At 32.4% G+C, this 25,928-nt stretch overlaps 1 long non-coding RNA gene across 3 annotated transcripts in view; it reads left to right on the forward strand.

The window, feature by feature from the left end:
- LOC106788803 overlaps nt 1-6,636 on the forward strand; it is an 8,739-nt gene extending 2,103 nt beyond the window's left edge. The window contains exons 2-3 of one of the 3 annotated variants that reach the window (XR_001381942.1): nt 330-562; nt 5,972-6,636. This is a non-coding gene — a long non-coding RNA (uncharacterized LOC106788803). Of the gene's footprint in view, nt 1-329; nt 563-799; nt 993-1,560; nt 1,581-5,971 lie in introns of those variants that run through there. The other 2 variants (XR_001381944.1, XR_001381943.1) reach the window with 2 other exon arrangements.
- Nucleotides 6,637-25,928: the final 19,292 nt, after the last annotated feature.

Raw genomic sequence — 25,928 nt, forward strand, 5'->3', positions numbered from 1 at the left:
GAGAGAGAGAGAGAGAGAGAGAGAGAGAGAGAGAGAGAGAGAGAGAGAGAGAGAGAGAGAGAAAGAAAACATATATTCTTGTATACGTATACGCGTTCGCACAACACATATTTATAAATATATATGTATTACGTGTATATAGACGTAGAAAGAGGGCAGATCGAAATAAAGAAAGGAAGAAAGACGGAGAGAGAAAGAGTTAGAATTTCTCTCTCTCTCTCTCTCTCTCTGTTTATTTTTTTCTTGGTCAATTTAGTAATATAAAGGGGAGATAAGTGTGAAAGAACATTCGAAGATAGATAATTATCGTTGAATCGTTGTCCTGTCAGGATGCAGAAGAGAGACGGCAGGGATGGCCGCGAGAAGGAGCTTGGCCGTGGGTCCGATCGCGATCAGCAGGACGCGGCGAAAAGGGCCTCCCGTGGTAGTGGAAACGCCACGAGGTCCAACGTCCATTCTTCGAGGCATAGTGTCACCTCTTCGTCCGCTGTCCTGATGGTCGGCCCGAACTTTCGGGTCGGCAAGAAAATTGGCTGTGGTAACTTCGGGGAACTTCGACTTGGTGAGTCTTATTTTTATTATTCATATTTTTATTATATATTATCTATTATTATTATAATTATAATTATTATTATTATTATGTACTATCATTATTATATACATGTTATTAGAGTTGACGAGTAACTTGATTTTTCTTTTCGATCGATCTTTTGATGTTTCGTTAACTCGAGTAATAAAATAATCGAAGAGATAGAGAAAATGTAGTGATCATAACTAAGGGGAAGTGCTGTCTCGTTAGAAACGCGCCTTAAAAGTGGGTCATTTACCGGTGGGACGTCGTCGATAAAACAAAATGGAGCCAGGCGAGCGCGTCGAGTCGGTACGGGTTCTTTTGCGAATCTAACCGAAACACCTGGCTAATCTCTTCTATATGCACTTTTCTTCCGTTTCTTCCCATCTTACCGCCAGCCTCGCCTTTCGAATGAGTATGTATTACGAATTGAGTATGTCCCTTCTTTTCCGTTTCGCCTTTTTATATTTATGTTTATGCTTGTAATGTATATTGATATATATAATACGTATATACATATATATATATATATATATATATATTTGGGGATGTATTGAAATTTCTTTGTAAATAATGTAAATTATTAACTCCGTCAATTGTATATATTACACTTTCAACAATGTTTCCCGATTCGGAACAAAAGTAGCTCTGTTCGCGATCGGTATGAAGTATATATTTACACAGGAGATTAAACTCTTCTTTATAATTATACTTCCCCTACAAAGAAAGCTTCTATCTTATCCACGAGCAGATTGCATATAGTAAACGATTATTTTTTATCTCTGGTAAAAAGTAACAGACATATTACAGTGTTTCGTTAAAACATTTTAAATAGAATATAACATATTCAATCGCAATGTAATCCAGACTATGCAAATGAAACTTCGACATGACAATTACTTATCAAAGAACATTCGAATATATTTCATCGAAAAAGCTTTCACTCGGTCTGTCGTCTAATTCTCTTTGGGGATACTTTGAATTTTCAGCTTGTACAAGTACGCGAATATGCTCCTGTATACTTTAGCAAGACGCTAATTTCAATATTGGAACGTTCGATTTGCAAATGGATTTCGTCATACGCGTGAAATTATTTTAGGATACTTTCGAACTTAAATATTCTTGGATATCATTGGATGTACAAGATATTTACTTTTCTGACAGCATATCGAGAACACAAACACGTAAAGAACTTTTGAGAATGAAATTATTTTTCTGTTACTTCTTTTCTCTTGTCTAACAATAAATCAAATTCTTTTACATATACAACATAAACGCATAATTATTGTCTTCATTTATAAAAAAAGAAGTAATCAGAGAACGAAATTATGTGTTGGCGACAACGTCGCCATCGTGAATTCGTAAATGAAATAATAAATGTAATTTTTGTATTGCAAGTATTTACATCCACAGTTATGTCAGTAAATACATATTTCTGACTTATCACATTTTAGAATTATTAGCAAACGCAACGATGTTTTGCAAATCCTTATCGTTACTTTGCCTCTTTGCACTTGCGATCATTGATAATTAAGATTTTAATTTCTACGAGTCGTACAAACACAACTAATCCAAACTTCATTTGCGGAGTCTAATTGACGATAAAAATTAGTTCTTGTCATAAAAACATTTAAGATTGATATAGAAAGCAAAATAGTACTTATTGTTTTTTATTAATAAATTATAATTATAAGAAATGAATATATGGATATATAATATTATAAATACATGAATTAATATATAATATAATAAACATAAAAATATATATGTTTACACATATGTGTGTGTGAACGTATTCCTTATTTAACTCGCATAAATTTATTATACTTGCTAATAATGATTATATTTTACCTGTTCTTAACTGTGAATGATTTAGTTTAATTGTCATTAAACATAGTAAATAACAAAGATTTGTCGTTTCGTCAATTTCATATCGATCTTTTTGTTCTCCTTTTGTTTTCATCGATTATATCAACCAAATACATAATTACAATTAACAATTCGATTTTTTTTTCTTTTTTTTTTTTTATCATTTGAATGTGAACGCTTAGGAGGGTGTCGCGCTGAGTTCACTCATGGTGAGAGAGAGAGTCCACGATAATAACGAATACACGGCCAATGTTATATAACATGCAAAATGGAATTAAATAAACAAAAAATTGTCTCGGGCTCCTAGAACAACAGTTATAGAATATTGTTTTGTATCAAGCTGATCCGTTGGTGCATGACCTATATACAAATCATATCTTCATTTTTTTGTTTTATTTGTTTTCTACGTAAACGATGTCTATCAAAGTCGAGTAATTATAAGATGGAAAATTTTGCTGATTGCTTCTACAAAAAAAGAAAAAATCTCTAGTACCGAGGTGTGAATTAGCTTCATCTAATTTTTTTAGTTCAATGAGTTTACGAAACTCTTTCAACGAATTTAGTTTACAGACCAACAAATCCGAATGCATTTTTATTAATACGAACTCTTCTCTGTAGTTACACTTTTCGAATCATGCATTTGATCGGTTTTGAAAGTGAAACTGACGAATTAGTTCAATATTGAAAGTAGAAAGTATCGATTTGAAGTTATATTTTGTGAAGGAATCAGTGAATTCGAAGAAAAAAGTTCGAAATTAAAGCGTGTTTTATGGATGTTGAACATCGTGTTCTGTGAAACATTCTTTTTTCGTAGACATAGCACAGTTATACTTATCATCCGGTTAGATGACCAACCAACCAACCTTCCTACGATGTACTTACACACAACGGATCTTTCGTTTCGTTTCGTTTCGTTTGAAAGGAGAGAAGAAGAAAAAAAAAGATGAATTCCTCCAAGCTAGAATTTCTTTAACATAAGATAGTCCAACTCTTGTGAAATATCTTGGAGTTACGAGTACTGTATTGGAATCAATACGTTTCTTTCTTTTTTTCTTCTCGTCAAATCGGATTAAGCGATTCTCGTTCATCTAGAAAATGCACTTCGCAAAAAAACATTCCATTGTTATATTTATTTTTTCTTTGGAGAAATTCTTTATGGTCTTTGAACCCTTTTCATTCGGATCGATATCTATAGGTACTTAAAAATCAAAAGATTTCATTTATATGGTTTTATGAAATCAAAAGGATTCGATTTGTTCGTTCGTTTGCACTATGATACTGATTATTATATTATTCGTTATAATGAAAAGTAAATATTTTCTTTTTTATTTTTTTTTACTTGTTAACGAAGAAGTTAGACAAATGATAACTAATAATATCTATAAGCATTCTCGCGGGAGAAGGGCTTGGCGAGGATAGGACGAACGTGTGCCAGCCACTAACGTTGTTATATACATATGCGTGCATTATTAATTTATTACCAATTTCTTTGGGGTGCATTGTCACATTCGTGGGTCGTAAATGCATTTACCAAGGGCAAATGACCCATTCTACTTATGTTACATACGTATGTACACGAGCCTATGATTTATGATAATAAAGTTTAGATTTAGAAATTATTTCTAATGAAAAAACTCAAACTATTTTTCATAGGATAGGCAGAAAGATTTAAAATTAAAATTGAAGTAGTATAATATGGATGCATTTACTTACAATTATGTGTTATTAATTCCTCGACATATAAATTATGTCTATCATAATACAACATAACTTGTGAAACTTTCTATTCATTGTCTTTTCCTTACTATGGTACTTGAAAAGTTTCGTCAGCTAATAATAGGTCATGAACTTACGTAAGTAAGCGTTTTGTTTACCTTTCGCGTAAAACTATGTAACGTCATAAAGTTAAACTGCAAAGATATACTTTTTTTTTTTTTTTATCGATTCTTATTTATTACTTTATCGTCGATATAACGAGTGTTACTTGTTAAATCGATTTGCGTTTATCGGTCAAATCAAAATTTCATTACATAGCTTAATAATTACAAGCTTCATAAAATCGTAAATACGTATTGGAAAGTATAATCGAATAATGTAGGAAGATGTTACACAAGTAAGGAAATGATCGATAGTTTAATTCGATAGATAGATCGATAACGTTAATTGATCATTATCGACATCTTATAAATCTATGTAAATTATCCTTTATCGTACTCTCAATTCGTATAAAGTCGCTTATAAATATCGATAGTATATATTGACTCGATAGCATATTTGACTCTGTATGGTATAGCTACTTTTACATTGCTAATGTAATCGTAAGCGAGCTGATATTATGTATTATATTTACGATTCAGAAGTTTTTACAAATCGATGCCTCTCAGCCAACCACCATCGTCCGTATGCTTCCTTTCGGAAATAACAGTTGTATATTTAGGAGCGAACGGAACCTCGATATACGAACGAAAGGGGACACAGGAAGTACGAAATTCCAAACCCGTAGAACCAGCAAACAAGCAGGCGGCAAGCAAACGAGCGAGTAAGCTGAGTGAGTTTGGTGCACGTAAGATCGACCTTCCGGCCGTCACCGTTTCGGTTCTATGCGATACTAAAGGGGCTTTTAAGTCGATATCATGCTTTTCAACTTGATCTTCCCACGGTCACAAAATTCATCGAATACTCGCTTTGTGTTAGAGACGTCCTTTACCCTTCCTTCTCTTGATTTTTTTTATTTCTTTATTATTGAAGTTTGACTCGTAGAAAATTTCTTGAAAATCTATTTTATTCATTGATACTTAAGATCTTATCTTATCTGTGATATCTAATCAAAATCGGACATAAATTCTTAGATCTGCTGTACATTTTCTTGGAAATTTTTTTGTTCTCTCAAATTTAGATTTTATGAAATCTTAAATAATGTATCAAAATATATACATTCATTTTTATTCATTGTATCCACGTGTTAAATTAAACAAACGTAGAATTTAAAACTCTTCTGAAGAAAATAGATTTTGGAAAAACTCCTTCATTGTATTGTCATTCTGGAAGGAATATCGTCTCCCCGTCAGCCCGGTTTTCGGTCAGCTGATTCACATCGGGTTACCAGCTGACTTTTCATTTCTTTTGTCGACAGCTTTCCAAATCGAGCTGCAGGCAGGCAAGCCTTGCATTAGTATATAGTCTATTTTCCGAGTTTGAACTACGACCGGTTCGGCGCCCCGGAACGTTGGCGTGTTCAAGCGCGTGTCTGCCAGGTAGAAGAGAGAAATAAACAGAAAAAGATCTATATGATCCGTTCGCAAGCCAAAGCTAGTTAACTCCCTTTCCAAAATATTGTTCAATTTTAGTGGCAAAGAACGAATGCGATTTGATTGATGTTGAATTTTGGATTTTATTTAAAATAAATGTCCTTAAAAATGATCTAGAACAGAAGTGAATGAGAGAAAAAAAAAAGATGATCGTTGTATAATAAATAATACAACACAGCGTATATAAAGTTATACATTTTATTGTACTTTCTGTTTTGCGTAGTTTAAAGCGATTTGGCAAATGAGCGGATCGTATATTGAGAGAGAAGCAGAAGGAGTAGAGGATGGCGAAGGTGTTCTCACATAGAACAGAAAGAAAAACCGAAGCTTGGCAAGTCTTCGCGAGAGAGTTGGATGAGAGAAATAAAGATAGAAGAGGAAGGAGAGATGTTCTTTCACACGCATAAATACGCATAAGAAGGAGAAGAAGGTTCGAGGGCAGGTAGCAACCTGTCTGCTCGGAGTCAACTCGCCGGCTCGAGTGACTCAGGAGAACCTGATGACTGCAAAGTGAAATGAACTCGGTCCCGGATCCGGCTAGACTAGCCTCAACGCCGTCTAACGTTCTTTTAACAGTGTGCGTTCGCGGTTCTTCATCGCATAACCTTCTTTTCTATAATAAATGTGTACATGTGTGTCTGGCTGTTGCTCGATGTGTGTGGGACGTATATGTGTTTATTGGGTAGAAACAAGTCGTAGCATGCAACGACGAAGCGCCAATGAAAACGCTATATACTTTCGACGAGACAACAACCGTTGTTGCTACTCCTTCTATTTATTCCTTATTCTCTATTTTTATTTCTATTTAATCTATGCATTTTGTGGATCCCACATTTACACGTGCTGCACTTACATGCTGCCCAAATTTATTTCGTGTGGGCGTGTGAGAGAGAGAGAGAGAGAGAGAGAGAGAGAGAGAGAGAGAGAAACATTTATTTCGAATTTGAACAATTATGTTTTTATTACAAACATGTGTGATAAATCCTTTTTCTTTTTTTTTTCTTTTACCTTTCTTCATTTTATTTCTTTTTTTTCCACGGCAATTCGGGATAGGATAGTAATCTCGCGTGATTCCACGGCAGAAGGAATATCGATTTTGTGTAGAGCCGTCTCACCGAGAGAAAGGGAGACCAAGAATTCGATAGGAACATCCTGCTACCTCCTACCTATTCCTTCTTTTTTCTTCTCTTTTCTTCTCTTTTCTTCTCTTTTCTTCTCTTTTTTTCGAGTTCGACGATGTCTAACAACGATTATCGGGTTTTCGTCGAGCCGATTCGAGAATTCGTCACTAGCTTGTAACCACGAGAAACGTGTTTTAATTACAGATGTTTCTTCTGTATATATGTGTTGTTTGTTGAAATACTACTATCATAGTTACGTCAAGTTTATACATATCACTCATTAATTCGTAAGCCGAGTAAATAGAATTAGATCGTGAATGGGAAGAAGTTTCTTTGGCACGGTACATTGTTTTTCTTACATTGCTCATTATTTTCCTCCACGCGAAATATTTTATATGCATTTCTATACGTAGTTAGAAAAACATAACGGAATCTGATTTACATTCACGTTCATTCATTTATAGTTAAAAAAAAAAAAAAAAAAAAAAAAAAAAAAAAAAAAAAAAAAAAAAAAAAAAAAAAAAAACCACTTGTATATATGTATGTATATACATACATGCATGCATATGTGTATATTATCTCTGTCTCCTCCTCTATGAGTTTTTCGTTTAGAGTAAACGTGCACGTGACGAACGTATTGTATTAGCGATCATTGACGTTTCTCTTTAATTGAGTTGAATCGATATTCTGACGTATATCATTTGGTTCGTATCGCAGTTAATAAAATCATAGTAGTATTGACAATGCCCTATTATATATCACTCTGTGATAACCGATTTAGATATTTATTTGAAAAAAAAAAAAAAAAAAAAAAAAAAAAACAAAAGAGAAGAAATTTACAAAGAATAGTTCAGTTTTGAAACGTAGATCCTTGAGAGGAGAGAAAGAAGTTGTCCTTGAAATTTTAGCACGAGTCCTTTTCTCAAAGTCCATGAGGAATCTTTGTCCTTTCCCTCTTTCAAGATACGTTATAAGAATTTTAATTCAACAATGTTTCGTTAATTGCATTCTAAGCCAAAGCAAGCGAGTCACGTTGAATTTTAATAAGACCACCTTTCCTTTGGATTGAAAGTTAACTTTTTCGTTTGTTAATTCGACGAATCTTGAAAGGAAAGAAAGAAAGGATCTTTTCATTTTTCAGATCAAATGAAATTCTAAGATCTTTCAATTCCGGAAATACACGAAATGTTTGCGTGTGTCTGTCCTCCCTCTGCTCTTGGAAATGTCTCGCTTCAACGCCTCTCCATTTTCTACGAACTACTTGGCATGAATAGCTAGCCTCATGATATAATTGAAGGGGAGTGAGTGAGACATCCTTGTAGGTGGATTTATCATACAATCATTTACGGATAAGGTTACAACGTAAGATCAATTATGCTGGACGTAGTTAGATAATCTGAAAAAAGATATTACTTAAACCCGGTTAAAAACTTGAAGGTTCTACTTAGAAACGAAAGCTTTCCTTTCGAGATAAACCGGATTTTCAAGTAACTGGTATCTACATACATTGAGAGGTATCCGTACATAACTACATATAATTCTAACAAACTTGATATTACGAGACAGAATGAATTTTTAGACGTCTACCGAAGCGAAAATAATCGATTATATTATATATATTTTTATACGTATACGGGTAATTTTTGTTTAAAGGAAAAGTAACAAGAATTTCTGACATCTATTCTATATAAAGATTTATAACTGGACAATTTTATTTCATACAGATTATTAGAAAATTTTCAATTAGTTTTATTACAAAGCGCTCATTTTCGTACGAGCGAACTACGTACGACTTCTAAGAAATCTTCATGCCAGAGGACACAAATTAAACTATAATAATTACAACGGATCTGTTTCACCGTCGTAAAATCGTTAACGCATTATTCGTACTCTCGTTAGAGAACTGTGATTAGTTATTTTATCATCCATTACCTATTGTCAATTTTTTTCAACCATTTTATATTGTCACTGTGTAGCATTTCCTCCTGGTTTGTACTCTTCCTCTTTCTTTCTCTCTTTTCTACTAGCATACGGAAATTCTCAACAGGATGTTCTCTCTATGAAGCGACAGGAATGAACGTTTCAGTCATTTACGTGAATGTAATTATTTTAAGGCGAAACTACAAAGCTTTTTCATTAAATTATATCTTTTTTTATTTTTTATCTAAAAGATAAGTCGATATTTATTAAATATCTTAATCGATGTTTATTAAAGGATGTCTCGTAAACAATGTATTCAATATTTTCTTCGTTAAAATCACTATTGTTCGTTTAAATGAAAATTTCAATTTTGTTTAATTAAGAATTAAATTTGTATAGGATTTATCAGTTAGCTTTTATGAAATTACACGGAGATTTAATTCCATTGAAAGCCAACGAAGTACTTTCCCTTTCTATTCTATGTTCATTGAACTCTCTTCCTTTCATTACGTGTCACTGCGAACCGAAAATCGTGTGATTCACATATGTCATTGCTTTCATGATTTGGGTCAAGTTTATGACAGATATTCATTCGAGTGATATTTATTACAGAACTTTATCATAGCTTTGCTATGATTTCGTTTATCAATCATTTCTGGGAGTACTGTATTTTCAAGAACGTCAATAATATTTTAACTATCCTACTTCTTTTTTCTTCTTAATCCTATAATTTTTCGTTTCGAATAGAGATCAGGAATGTGAAGAAACAAGTATAGAACCGATTTTTTGGAAAATATGTCTGATTTAACTGTTTGAGTCCCAAAAGTTTTTAAAATAACACTGTCGAAAAATCCCAAAAGCAGCGCGATATCGACGCTACTTCGACAGTCACTGACGGATTTTTCAACACAAAATCTGAAGAACGCGATCGCGCTGCTTGGAGGACTCGAACGACGGTTAAGAAAGAAATCTCGAATGAATTGATTGCGAGCGAAAAAGCAAAGTTTATTTCCCTTATTCCAGAAAAAGGGCGGAATGTAGAGCAGAGCAGAGCAGAGGCAGAGTAAAGCACGTTTATGAGTTCTGGATCACGATGCTGAAGTTTTACTCGCCTCTTCAGTGTCCCACTTTCGTGATGGGTTGCGTATGGCTGTGTGTGTCTGTGTCTGAGAATGTATTATTTTCAACGTTGTTTAAATAGTCATTTGATATTCTATAGGATATCAAAGTATATTATGTTCGATGCCTAAGAAAAACTCTCCAAAAAGTCTTATTTCCGACTTCGTCTGAAGGCTCTTCGCATTCATAGTAATGCCGATGAATTACTAGCAATGACGGATTTCCGGCTTTGACGGTAACATATATACAACATATTTTTTCCATTTATAAGCGAACATACAAAAGGGTTACATACGCGAAATATGTTGTCTCGATTAAACGATTGTTCTAATCAAATTAGTCGCTTATTTTACTTAAGTTTTTCATCTAAGCTTGAAATTTGACACGACAAATATTACGATTGTACTGTAATATAATAGTATTATAAAATACGATATCAAATAGGATGCTCATAAATATTGTTTTAAGTAATAACGATTTCGATCATCCACCACGAGATTTCGGCAAAGATACGATATTTCCGCGATTATCTAGAGCGTATAAATCTAAATTGAGGTTAGCGACCGATTATCGAGAAACCATTTTCTTCTCACCTCGAAGTATAATTTTAGGATTTATCGAATCGAAGAAAAATCCCTTGCCCAATCTGGATGGCTGTGTTGTTCGTTGTATCCTTTCTAAAAGAAATCTCTTGAATGATTTATTTTTAAAAGCTAATTGTAAGATTCACTACAAAATTCTGTTTATACTTCTTTCAGTACTTCTTTCAATCATTGTTTGGAGAAATTATAAATATTCTATGTTTACTGAATGAATATATATATATATATATATATATATATACTCGAACAATCGTTTCCTTCTTCTTTTCATTATCCCGGATACTTAAAAAAAGCTCGAAGGTTAAACGACGATAACTTGAGAATCTTTTTAATAGACAACAAAATGAGGATAATAAGAATAAAAAAGAGAATTAGAAGGAAAAGTGTTTGGTTTACTAGGAATTCTTAAATGTGGGAGGAACCAGAGAAATATATCGTAAGACTTTCTCCTCGATTCGTATATCGATCCGTCGACAGGAGGAGTATCGTGTACGAGGGCGAAACGTACAAAGAGAGATGAAAAGAGACACTCACGTAGAACAGGAGAAAAAGGAACAGAAGAAGTGGGATTAAGTTCGCAATACGAGATGCGAAAGAGTTGCGGATTTTGTAGCATAGAGAGAGAGAGAGACAGAGAGGTAGGTAGGTAAGTAGGTAGGTAGGTAGGTAGGTAGGCAGGCAGGCAGGCAGGCAAGCAGGCAGGTGGTGGATTCAAACAAAAGAGTCGAAGGAAAAATTCAAGGAGAAAGAAAAAATACTCGAGTCCTCCTCGGTATACCTACCTCCCGGCTTATGTTATAACAGTGTAGTGACCACCTCTAAAAGTACTTCTCGCTCTTTTTTATTTTTCTTGTTTTTTGTTTTTTTTTTTTTCATTTTTTCATATGCTAAATTTTTGTTCTATTCTCCCTGACCTACATTTACATTTACTTACATACGTCTGAGCCTCTCTCCCCCTCTCTTTCTCTATGTTTCTATCTTCGATATAACGCTATTTGTTTCCTCTCCCTTAATCTCTTTTCTCCCTCTCTTCGTTCTATTTAATTCTTCTATGTCTACGATTCTGTGTGATCGATCGTTTCTCCCTTTTACTTTGTCACGAACACGTTTCTTCCTTTCTTTTATTTACAATCATTTTTGTGTTTATACCGTTAATAACACGATTTCAAAATGTTTATTTTCATAGAAATTATGTTACTTTTCAGTAGTGCCTTTATTCGTGAAAAAAGTGAGAAAAGTGAAAAAAGTGAGAAAAGTGAAAAAAAAAAAAAAAAAAAAAAAAAAAAAAAACAATCCTCGTCATCGGAACGAAATCTTTCTTCGTGATACGTTCGTATACCTGTTGCATCTTCTCGAATTGTCGAATTGCATCGCTTGTTCAAATATTTCTATCATCTTATTTTTCTCGATGGAATTTTGTATTTTGTATTTCTCTTTTTGGAAAATAAAATTGAAGACAATATTACGGTATTATGATTATATAAATAAAATTAAATTTTGTTTACGATAAAATAGTTTTTTAGATCAAAGCGTATTTGTAGAATTTTTCAAATTTATCGAGCTTTTACTTCCGTGATGCACTGACATGAGGAAGAGAGAGAGAAAAAGAAAGAAAGACAGATAAAAAGGAAGAAAGGGAGAGAGAAAAGTGTGCAACGCATAAAATGAAAAGCGCAAGCGCGTTACCGATGGTGTTGTACGTATTAAAGTATCTTAACAACGAGAGATTTCTCCTATTTTTTGTTTGTTCTATCGCTTCTTTTCTTATCCATTTTCAATACCTTCTCTTACCATATCTCGAGTTTTAAAAGTGTAATAGAGTACTAAAGACGAAGACACGTCCGTGTTGAAAAATGGTTTATTAATTTGTATGTTACAAATTTTTTTTTTTTTTTTTTTCAATTTTTTTTTTTCAAATACATTTTCTTCTCTTCTCTCTTTCTTTCTAATTAACAGATTCATTATCCATTTATAGAACAGGCACTTTTTACACTCGAGAATATATCTAGGTCGGTCGCTCACTTTTTTATTCATTGGCGCACCGGCATTTATTTTTACTGGTTAGATTACATATTCGCGAATAAATAAAACGTTCTAAACATTCTGAAGCGTATCGAAAAGTTTTCTCGAACGATTCTCGACAGTTAGAATACGACACGAACTATAATTTTAATTCACATTAAAACTGCCATGCGTATTCGCATATTTTAAGATAACGTCGTTGATAACATTCTTATTTATCCGGACTAGGCCAATTCGTAATATATTTTGACAATATTTTGCACGATAGTTCAAATTATCTTCTGTAAATCATGTTTCTTTTTATTTGTCTAACTTTTTTATTTATTTGTTTCGTGAAAATATTAAGAAGTTCGATCGGCCTAATAATCGATTTTACTACGTAAAAGTAACTAGGTCATCGTCTTAACCTTCTTAAAACATTTAACTACAATAGGTAAACATGAATTCTCATTAATTAAATTGATACGTAACTTGCCCACACAATTCATTGCAAATGAAGTTTTTCCGTTTTGTCTCTTGAGGGAAAGATCACGATTGTTAACAAATATTTACAAATTCTACGTATTTATTACCACAGATTAGAAAATTGTCACTTCTAAAATTGCACTAGAATTAATCTGTAATTATACAGTAATTGTAACTAACAGACGCGTTACATACAGTATGATAATTTTTTACTATAAATATTGTTTTTTGCTTCTCGATAATTATTAAAGCGATGTTCTTTATCAGAGGCGTGTCTCACAAGGCGTTACATCGAGATTAACTTTCGTAAAACTTAAAGAGAAAGAGAGAGAGAGAGAGAGAGAGAGAGAGAGAGAGAGAGAGAGAGAGAGAGAGAGAGAGAGTGAGTGAGTGAGATAGAGGGGGGCTGGGGGAATGGATGGATGGAGTGAGAGAGAAAAAGAGATAGAGGTCGGCGAGAATCGATAAATCGAACTTTAAGAGGTGTGACGTGTATACCAGGTTGCTGCTGTAAGTTCAAACAAGTGTAAGATCGGAAAGAATAATTAAAGAAGCACCTAGGCAATTAAGGTTCTTATCAATAGTCTTGCATATTTAGTCTTTTATATATATGCTTAAATGAATATCGGAGTTAGTAATAATCGTCTAATCGTTCATCCGTCCTTCTTCATCGATACGATTTGTTTAGGTCGAGTCTATTTGAAAGACGTTTGGATCAATGTTCCACTTTTCAACAGGCGCGTGCAGTCGTGCGAAAAAGAAAAGAATTTTTGAAGTACTTGTTCCAAGTCAAAATCATTTATCCTATATGCATATAGAAAATGTATTTACATAATATCGGTAACGTTTGAGATAACGATCCACAGTTGTAAAATATAGATTAATAATACTAGACGTTAATAAAATTCAAGGACATGACAGGGTTCGTTTTCTTCTCTTCTATCATTTATCATGATTTGTCTGTGATTTTAATCTTCCCCCATGGAGTTGGATCGATAACGTTCTCTTCTATATACGAAAATTATGAACTATGATCTTTTACCTTTCAATGTATTTTCTTTTTTTTTCACGAAGCAATATTCTACTAAAGATCTTGGATCTTTCATTTAGGTCTCTATTTCTACCTCTACTTCTTCCTCCTCTTTTTCTTCCTCTTTTTCTTGCGCAGACTCCCGCGTCGGCGCTCGTACTATCATGATATTGGGAGAAAGAGCTTACAAAGGACGTTCCTTGATTAACACTAAACCTACCGACACTTCGTGTATACCTATTCCTACCGTGAGTGATCAAATGATTGGTTCCAAAAAAAAACCTATATATCCTAATATAGAATGAGATTTTAGTCAATTGGTTAGCGAACAAAATATTTTATTTTATTTACATATTGAGATAATGTACAATTTATGCATTTATTACAAATTACAGGATTTTTACAAATTGTAGGTAATCTGATCTCACGTGGGTAGGTTTAGTATTCAAATTCACGTCATTATTTCTATCATTATTTTCATAGTACTTTTCTATCAGAGATTTTTCATATATGTACATCTATAAATTATTATAAAAAGAAAAATAAAGTAAAATAAATGTGTTGATATAATTAATAAGGCACGTTGTTAACATTCCTTCTTATGGATTGTTTGTTCGGCTCATGGGTATAAAGATCCTAAGGATTCAGGTCTATGTTGTTCTGGGGCTTCGCCAACACGTGTTCTGGCATCTTTTTCGGAACGTCTCCGTTCAATGTCCTACGAATATGCGGCGAGACTCGTATCTTACATTAGTCATCCGATACGTGGAAGAACATTGGTAAAAAATAGTACGACCGACCAGAAATCGGAAAAAGTTTATTCGTCTTATTGCGTTTGATAGTATTTTCCTGGTATATAGGAGGAGGAGGAGGAGGAAAATAAGACTCGCAGAAAGTTTTATCGAGTTGTTGCTTCGCGCATATTTCAAGCGAAATATTTTCAACTCGTGGAAGATAATCGCATTTCTCTTGTCGTCTTCCAAAGCCTAACATTTTTCTTTTCGTATTTACATGACAATTATATTATAGGGGATCTATAATTAGTTAGTCGGTTAACAATATAATAATTATGATGTATCTTTTAAACATTGTCTACATCACACGTAGAGCTCAGTTTCTTTTCTATCTTTCTCTTTCTCATATATAGTATTCCTTCTATTCTTCGTTTCGTTCTATTGTTGTCTCATTTTGAATTCACTCTATGATATATTATATAACGAGGGATACTTGAAAGAAGATTAAGATCGTGGATGGAAAGAATCGAGGAAAATGAGCCTGCTGGACTGCAGCCGTCGAGGACCCTTCGTATACTCTACGGAGACATGAAAACGAGTGAAAGAGAAGAGAAAGAGAAAGAAGAAGGAGTGCAAAATACGAACATATACATACATATATTTTCGGTGTTCTATAAAGTTTGGACGAAATTTATACTAGGAATTACTGAGATTGAATAAATGAAAAATGTTTATATAAACTTATGATATATATTTATTTATTTATATTCTTACTCAGAGATTGTCACGACCATGACACCTGCTCGTCATCCTTCTCTCGTTCGTTTGCCTTTCTTGCATTCCTTCCTGGAGACCGGCAGCCCTGCAAGAAAGCCAGCCATGCAACATTATGCCAGTTACATAGACATTGCATGGAAGACAGCTGCGAGCCGTTGTTGCTACCATCATATCGAGACCAGTGCTATGTTGTTTCTTTACTAACGGACGTTCGAAGGAAAAGTTAGGAGGGATCTTCAAGGCTCTTGATACGTTGATTATCGTCTTACTCGCTTTCCTTTTATTTCATACCAAGTATTTTCTTTTTTTTCCTTTCTTTCTTTCTTTCTTTTTTATCATCGTTTATTTTAATCCTTTATTTCAAATATTGGAATTCATAAGCAAAAAGAAAATCTGTATATTACTTTCTCATTCGTTATCGCCAAGCGAAAATTCACTCGGCAACATAATCTCGTTTTAATGGTCTCAGAAGCTTCAGCGTATTCGCCCTTTGTGTTGCCACGTGACCTTGCTATCTCTCCACGGTGTGTCTAGGAGAGGAGGATACCTCGGAAGCATTCAAAGGAACACCCCTTGGACGTAACGTTTGCTCATTGCACAAATACCTAACTCACAACTTTGCGCGATTCAATTAACTCTCTTAATTGGTTACATTGCGCTTCATTTTAACGAACCTAGAAAAGAATTTGTCCTAGCGAAAAATGAGAGAAGAATAGAAAGAAAGAAGAAAAAAGAGAGAGAGAGAGAAAATGAAAGATATTTATTATATCCTCAACAATTTTCAAGCAGCTTCAAATTCTATGGATTATTAAATCACCAGTTTTGTCTTTCTAGTGTTAAAAAACAAAAAAAAGAAAAAAAAAATAGAGAAAGTATTATTTTGAACTCTTCTTCTTCGTCCTCTTAGATTTGGTCTAAGTATTGTCGATGTTTCACAACGTAGATTTTGCGCCTGTGTCAACGTCGTGACGCTTATTTTTAAATTCGCACGAGAATAAGCTATCGGCAACGGCGGCGGCTGTTGCTGTTGCACGATTAACACGTGCGCTAAAGAAATTTCTGATATTGATTTACCAAGGATATATATGTATGCAGTACGTACACCAGTTTACTTTTTCTTTCTTTTATGACCGTGGGCTCGTTTTATATTTATCAAACCCTATGGAAGATTTATTGTATGAGTTATGCAGATAGAAGAGACAGTAAATTATCAAATTTCAATGTTTGCTAACATATATTCATTTAAAATTATAATTTTTGTTAAGACAATATTATAATTTTTATTATTATACAACGCATACATATTTTTGTTTATATCATTTTAAATATAGTTTATTGCGGAAGATTTATTGTACGAGCTATACGCAAGAATAAGAATCGAGGAAATATGATTAAATTTCAATATTTGGTAGCACACACACACATGATAGAATTATGGTAGAATTTATGTACTTGTTTCGAACACATCTGATTCAACGATTTCACATTTTTACCTTGGGTAATATTATTTCTTATATACCTATATAAAATGCATAGATATATTTCTGTAATCGATTAGAAGTTTATCGTCAATCCAATTATTTCTTCTCTTTCTATATTAAAACGTGACGAGTTCTTTAAGCTTATTACTCCTCAATCCCTGTTCTTTCACCAATCGCAAGATAATGCGCTTCCGCTTTCCTTCTTTCTTTCTTTCTTTTTGTCCTTCTCGATTCGACCTTAGAAATCTTTGAAATAATTTGTCGTCATTAAACGAAAATGGATTATATATCGTATTGTACAAAAAAATGTCTTCTAAGCGTGTTTATCCTAACGACTAACTTTTATTATCGATTTTGCGAAATAGAGCCCGAAGCCCTTGACTAACGACATCGAAGTTCGTATTCGTTGGATCGTTGCTTCCTTTAGAAATGTGCACATGGAAAGGGGGGTCCTCCTTCGAATGCAATCGTGGATGGCACGTGCTTCTCCACTTGGCAGAATGTCGAAAACGAGAAGGAAATAGACTTAGAGATATGAAAGGATAAAGAGAGAGTGCAAGAAAATGAGAAAGAGTGAGAGAAAGAGTAAAGGAATGGTAGGAATAAAAGGGACGACGAGTAAACGTGAGCTTCGAAGTAAGTAGACGTTGTTACTACAGGGACACTTGGTAGGAAAATCGTCGACGTAAAAAGGGCGGGGATCTGTTGAGAGTGTTAAAAAGGGGAAGAACGGGAAATAGAACGAAAGGGAAAGGTGAAGGGGAAGGGGAAGGGGGACTCTATATGTGTGGGTCGTGTGTATGTAAGAGAGAAGAGAAGAGAATAGAAAAGGACGCTGGTGGCTTCGATCGATGCACGACGATGTTGCCTTCTTCTCTGTGTGGTTCTGCTTCGATTTTCCAGTCTTGCTTAGAAGCATGTTGGTTGGTTGGTAGTGGTCTGTTGGCTTGGTTGGCTGCTCGCTCGGTTGGTTGCTACCTGCCCAACTAGCTGCTTACTGAAACTGACACTAGAGATAGAACGTTCAATTGGCTAGGTTCAAGTGTTACTGTTCTATGGAATTTTTCTATACTAAAGATTTTTTTTTTATTTTTTATATATAAAACTTTCATCATATTGTACTTACAGTTATTTCACTTTCAATCAGAAAATACAATTTTGAGAAAGAAAATACGTTTTATCGTTTCAATCATGCCATAGCGGGTAGGAACTATTTAGATTTTGAAAATGCGACACAGAGATCATTTTTATCGGTTTTTTTTGTCGTTCATAGAATGTCGAATGGGCTCATTTTCAAGGTAGTCACCAGTCTGTTTGTTCCTCACCTTTGTTGTGTTGTGTTATTGTACTCGGAGATTCTCGTTTGATAGATATGAATATATTTCCGCAACACGTGCATCATTGTTTGTGCGATTCTCGTAGTCACGTCCTTCACAGCTTTTTTCTTTCTTATTTTCTCCTCTTCGTTTTGTTCCACTCCCTCCTTCTCTTCTGCATCTTTTTTCTCCTTTCCTTTCCTTTCCTTTCCTTTCTTTTCCTCTTTTACTCTTGTCTACCTTTCACTGTCCGCCACTTCGAGACTTAACTTGTTCTCAAACGCCAACATGATTTCCTCTTCCTTTCTCATTCCTTTTCCCATAAAGATTCATGCGATCCGAAACAACAAACGATAATTAATTACAAAGTGCAAACTTTTCCCGCGAACAACCGGTTTCTTTCTCTTATGTTTGCTCTTCTTATCAATTCGTTCTTCGAATTCTAATTATATCTGTCTCTTATCAAATAAATGAAGTAATAAACAATACTTAACAATCATATCATTATATAAATTTTGTTGCCATCTGTCTAATTTATTGAAACATATATTAGTCATTAATTTACAATTAGTTTACTTTTTACGGTCAAATTGAATACGAAAGTAACTTTATACATACTGTTATCATTATAATTTGTAATAATATTGTTGGCATTGTTATACGAATAATAATTGTGAATTAAAAAAAATGATTGACGCAATTATTCGTTGAATTTGTAAAATAAACATTCGGAACAAAAGAAAACAAATATTTTTGTTTTCATATTGTAATTATTATTTCAAGAGCATTCATATTTTGATTATATAAATCAATCTTTTTTTTGTTTTATATTCTTTTCCATTGTTTCGTAATGATAATTGATCGGAATTTGAATTTAATTTGAATAGTCAAAAATGTTAAATAAAATATATCAATTTGATGTAAATATAAAGAATTATTTTCTATGTATAATCTCTCTTTATCATATTATTGCCTTTTCGTGTTCTATGTATAATAGGTATGTTTTAGTGTAGAAACGAGCAAGTAACGTTATAAAAGCGTGTGGGTTAGAACTCGTGAGTGGAAACGTAGGTTAGTTACCTTGATTACCTACCCCGTTGTAGATCGAAATCTACGGGACCGGAACTATTGCGATCGATAAGATCACACTTACACGTTTCGAATAGGTATTTTGCGAGATACGAGTTCTATGTCATTTGCAACCTTGAATACGTTCTTAACTCTTTTGATAACTCTCCACCTATTTGATATCTCTTCCATTATGTTCCCTATTCATGATACATGTCGATTATCCGAAATGTGTCTCCTATTTTCTTCTTAGTTAGTTAGATTGACCTCATTTTTTCTCGATAATAAAGTTAATTAATCGATAATAACGAAAATCGGAATTCATCGATGTCATGAAAATTAATACAATATTGTATTGTTTAGCTTTGAAAATAGAATAATTAAACTTTGATTTTATCGATCGATTCAATGTATACCTCTTTCATTTTCACGTTAAAAGCTAATTTTGTATTAATCAATAAAATTCCCGTCTCGTGTCCTTATTGTTAGAACAACGTTACTCAAACATTTGTGACTTAGAAATGAAATACGTTTTTCTTTTTAATTTGACTCTTTCTTTCTAGTTTTTCTAATATATTATTTTAAAGATACAGTATTTTTGCGAACTCGTAAAAATAATCTCTAGGAGAATTGTTTTGCAAATCTTTCTAATTAATAGAAATTTCCTTGTTAACAATATTTCAACGTAGCTTGTGTGAATTCTTTTTTTCTTTCCTTTTTCTTTCCTTTTTCTTTTTTCCATATCAGTATACTATAGAATATATTTTTTCGAAATAATTAATCAATTAAAAATATATAAAAAAGTTCTTTTATCTCCGTGGATGATTGAGATGTTGATAGTATGGCAAAAAATAACGGATCCACGTCAAACTGTTTGAAATTCCATAGTCGAAATCTGGAACAAATTGTACCCACCATACGAGAAGAGTATATGCGTATACATAGTAGAGTTTTTCAAGTGGAAAGAAATAGGAGGGTAGGCATATGTTATTTTCTCCTGGTTCAACTCGCCCCCATAGCTTAAGGGGGATAAGTGGTCTCTTTCTTTTCTGGAGAGATCTCGAAAATAATATAAACAAAGAAAAGAAAATTTATCAAAATAATGTATCAGAATTTTATATCTTTTATAAGCTTTCGCCAAAGAAGTTCTTTTCTATTTGTTCTAGTTTTTTAGATTTTGTTTTAAATTGAAATACTCAAATGGAAGAATTTATTTATAATATATATGAGCCGTTTATTTTGAAAGTGGCCTAACAACATCTATTTACAGATGGAAGTTAATTGTCATAAAAAACATTTTGCGAAAAATATAAAAAAATAGACTTAGATCACTATAATAAATAAACGGTTCAATTATATCCTTATATCTTGGCCCTCCCCTCATGTTCTAAACACACCCCACTGAAGTACATTTTAAAAATTGACCGAAACTTGTTAAGGATCATGGTCTATAGATTTTTCAATTTTCATGGTTTGTTTCACTGATGCGAATTTAAAAGCACTCGCCCTCTCCGCCGAGCACTAAACACAGCCAACGACACAGCACATTTTATAAATTGACCAAAATCAATTTTTTTATATTAAAAATAAGTAATGAAAAAAGATGGTAGAAAGTTTGAATGCGATTTATTAGATTTTACACATCTGACCGTGAAACCTTTCGTAATCAAACCAAACTTGGGGCTTTTGTACGTTATCTGGCTTCTGTGATGTCCGGTGGTCCAGTTTGCTCGACATTTCGTCACAACTCACGTGCTTGGCACGCGAGAAATGTCTGCTTGCTTGCTAGTAGTAAACTCTATCGTTGTGTTCTCATATACTTTTCTCTCTCTCTCTCTCTCTCTCTCTCTCTCTCTCTCTCTCTTTCTCTGTCTATTTTTTTTCATTTTATTTTTTTTTTTGTTTTAAATGAAAGAATTCGAAGCTCGTGAAAGAGAAAAGAACATACAAAAGGAAACAATGCTGTTTGACCGGACATAAAGCACGCTACCTATGTCTCTTCTTTAATTTTTCTTTTGTCTCTAACGTTGGATAGTAAAAGCTTTTAAAGGTTATGAACTTACTATACTTTGAGTTCAATGACTTTCGTACGAAAAATTTCATTAATCTGCCTCAACGAACTAATTACTTATTTTTATCTATCTATCTATCTTCTTCTTTATGTTCTTGCCTATAGACAACAAAATTGTACAAAATTACTCGTAATCGAATTTGAATTTAATTATTTTCGGGGAAATATGATTTTTGTATAAAATATATTTGTATATATTAGCATCTTTTGGATTAAACTACTCGAAAGAAACAGTCACAACGTTTGTTATTTTCATCGTACATTTATAACACGTATACGTAATATAATAGGATCCATCGTATACTCTTGCAGGAAAGAGGAACGTACGCGTTATCACATTGATATCGTATCGAACGAAGAACATTAAGGTAGAGATTCCTCAATCTTAAAGGATCCTCATCAACGTGTTTTCATTTTCATATAAAATTATAGTCATTAGGAGCCTCGTTGGTTCGTTAATTATCTTCGAATTATCACGTTTAATAAATAGGAATTTTCATTTAAAAACCGTCCGTTCGTTTCTTTAATATATTTTTCTTTTTTATCGTTTTATTTTGATTACCTATCGTTCGTACTTGTTAAGCTTAAAGATCTTTACGTGATTGACGTACTAAATTACTGATAGTCATTGTAAAAAGTCAGTTCAAGAGATTTGTTAGAAATTATCTGAGAAAAGAAAGTTTTTCAATTAAGTTCTGCGTAATTACCAAATCTTGTTTTTTTTCTTCTTTTCATTTTTTATTGAATTGAAACTTTGTAGACGACGATAACGAAAAAGAGGGAATATAACAGAACTCACAGTTAAACGAAATTATGGAAGCTTCTAATGTTAGTATGGTGTGTATGTGTATGTGCGTTATGTATGATGAGATACGTATATCGATAGTTATTGCGATATGTTTTTCTTTATAGAAGAATTGTTAATTAATACAAAAATAAATGTATATTGTTGTTTAAAAGCACGGAGTATAATACACGATATACCATCCTCTTCAAAATCTTTCGTTAAACTGGCATGTTGTCATTTATGAAAGTTCTTTTATTGATTGTTGTTTATATCCGAATATTATTTTCATTATACATATGTAGCCTTCGAAAAGTCATATAAATAATATTCAATAAAAGAACTTTCATAGAGGACAATGACTCAGTTCAACGGTGAATTTCGAAGGAGAAGGTAAGTCGTACTTGTATTCTGTGCTTTTAAACTGCAATATACATTTCCTTTAATTAATTATCGATCATTTAGAATATTTGCATTATTTAAACTAAAATACATTTGTTTTAACGTTCCCGGGTGAGTAACTTTCTGTTTGAAATTTTCATCTAATAAAATATCAGATCGAAATTATTTAATTATTATTATTGTTTTTTTTTTCCTTTTTTTTTTGGTAATCAAGTTGTTTGTTTCTTCTGGTCAGTAATAAAAAGGCAAAGAAAAAAAACATTAGAAAAGAGAGATTTTTCTCTTTCATCGATCCTCCAGTGATCTCATTCCCATAATTAAATTTCCTCGTATCGATTCAGAACTCTTTGCGCTTGCATCGACGAGTATTCTAATAAAAAGAGAGGATGACTAAAGTCTGGGATTAAAAACGAGAGAGACGGAGGGAAAGTGTGAGAGAGAAAGAGAGAGGCGACGCAAAGCGTCTCGAAAAAGAATATTGATCTGTTTATCATTCATTTCTCACAATATAATTCGTATACTCTCGTCAATTACATGTGTTAATAATTTCTAATGTACAGTCTGACTTGGAAACATCGTAAAAACGTATTTTACAATTGAAAATATTTTGTATTCTATATAAGAGAGAGATAATATTCGATTTACTTTTAATTATTTAATACAAAATATTTCAAGTATTTTCCCCTAACTCTAATCACAGATGTATTTATCATTTTATATAATAATTAATGATCATTTTTTATATTATTTCCAAAATGATGTTTAAATTACATTGTCGTATTAACAAATTGTTCATAATAAATTTCATAATCCTTATTTTGGTACGAATTCTTACTGATTATTCTTACTGTACTATGATAAATCTTGATAATTTATGACAATTGAATATGAAATAAATAATACACTTTATTGTATTAAGTATTATTATTGAGATAAATTTTATGTAATTTACTTCGATAATAATTACTAAACTAGCCCTTTCTCATTAAATTCTCTTATCAGACAAACTAACGTAATAGCATTCCAACTACTTCTCATTTGAGGGTTAGTTCCTTAATACCTGAGTCAGGAGGAATCTAGTAAGTTTCTAACTTGGTATATTCCATCTTATTGTTAATTTTATATATTCACGACGAATTCTCCGTGAGTTAGTATTATCGATAAGACAAAATATTTCCGGAATGACTTCTGTCACGTTTTTTCCTGAGCTTTAGAGAGAATAAATTTCTAATTGCTTTAAAAACTAACTTAGAACGACATTTTTTCTCTTCTTTTTCTTTTTCTATAATGTTCATAGTTATTTTCGTGCTAAATAAAATAATTATAATTACGTTCAATGTGATGTCAATTAATTCATTATTAACTACGAAAAGATCCGTTTCTGTAGATACGAATCTATTTCTACGAAAATAATATTTCACAATCACTTCAGTGCAAATGTCACTTATCCATTGATAAAATAGACCTTATGGAAATTTAATTTAGCAGACTGCATGCATCAATGATTCATAAGAAAGAAATTTAATCGTTGATCTAAACTCGTCTAATTTTGAAAATTCGATTATATTCTGATATCGAATAAGTTAATCATCTGATCGGATCGATCGTTCCTTCTTTTAACAAGGCCCCCTTTCCCCTCCTCTCTCTGATAGGTTGAAGTTTCGAATCGATAATCGAATAGCTAATTAACTTAATCGTTGCTAAACTTTCAAACTTTCAAAAACGGGCTGATGATGATCTATCGTCATTTGGTCAACTATGGTCCAAATATATAAATTATTTTTAAATTATTTATATTTTCAATTATTAACGTTGTATCATAACGTTAATAAATTCTTAACTTTATATATTCTTCTCTTGTGTAATTTAATTTAACACAGGAATCGCATTCTATTTCCGAGAATGGAATGAATTCTTTTTCTTTCTTCTACGAGATAACATAATTATATCCAAGAATTTTCGCAAACATTAGCATATTTGTTTTTCATTACGATTTGCAATGATTATTTTGCTTGTCAACATATTCACGTGGTTGTAAATCGAAATTAATCTAATTATAAAGCAGGAATAATAATTGAACAATGGGAACTTATTCGAATGCATGTAAATATAAATATACGTACCAATTAAAATTCATTCATAAGTAGCACTGATTAATAAATTTATTTAATGTAATCAATATATGATGACTCCAACAAAAAGCAAAGCAATTAAAGGTGTGACTTATTTTTTATTTAGATTTATATTAAGATATTTGTATCGTTTGTCACGTAGAATCCTTGTTGACTCATCCATCATTTGAACATTATCGTGAATTACATTCGCAATCTGTATTTCATTCAAATGAAAAGTGTAATTTTAAAATTGTCAACGTAATATCCATTTAAATGCCACAGTAGTTCGTTCTGAGAAAAATAAAAAACCATTTTTTATGACTTTATTTTATCCAATTTTTATCGCGAAACATTTTTTTCGAAAATCTCCTTTTTAAGTGATCGTATATATAAATTATTCGATTAATTAAATATTCTATTGATTTGGTCTATGCCGTAGATAAAAATATTCCAACAATATATCAAAGTTCGTCGATGATTTAAATTTGATATAAAGTTTTCAAATACTTTCAATCTTACTATTAAATTGGAATAATTAAGTGACCTGACCTACTATCAAAGTATTCAGTATAGATTTTGATATACCAGGAACAAGATACCAACGATAAAAGAATTATCTTGAAACCTTAAAACATTTTAATGTCCTTTACACGTTGATCGGATGTAAGGTTTTGGTGCTTTTACTAGTAGCAAGGTCATGAAAAATAACGTACAATTGGCGAAACTTTCATAATAGATATTGAAAGTATTCTTTCGCATAATTTGATATTATTGCACATTAGTACAGTAATCAATGTTACCTTGTTATTACTTGATATTTCATTATTATGCAATTAACGCGTCATCGAGTAACAAGTTGATGGTTTACCGTGCCACTTCAGATGATGCCGGCTATTTAAATTTTCTTTAAACGATTATTACTTATTCTCTACTCTATGTATAAATGTATATTTACTAAAATATGATGTTAATGATTCATTCATATCTAAATGATATGTTGTACATAAATTATTAATTCAAGTAACCGAGTATATACGTGGATGGGGTACAAATTTTGGGGACTGACATAAAAACAATTTTTTTTTATAAAAGAATAGGCTTAAAAATGTTCAACTTATAACTATTTATTATATTCTTATTGATTAGTCTTTGAA

The sequence above is a fragment of the Polistes canadensis genome, unplaced genomic scaffold (assembly GCF_001313835.1).
Source record: "Polistes canadensis isolate GaletaPanama2010 unplaced genomic scaffold, ASM131383v1 scaffold_154, whole genome shotgun sequence".
NCBI classification, from domain to species: Eukaryota; Metazoa; Arthropoda; class Insecta; order Hymenoptera; family Vespidae; genus Polistes; species Polistes canadensis.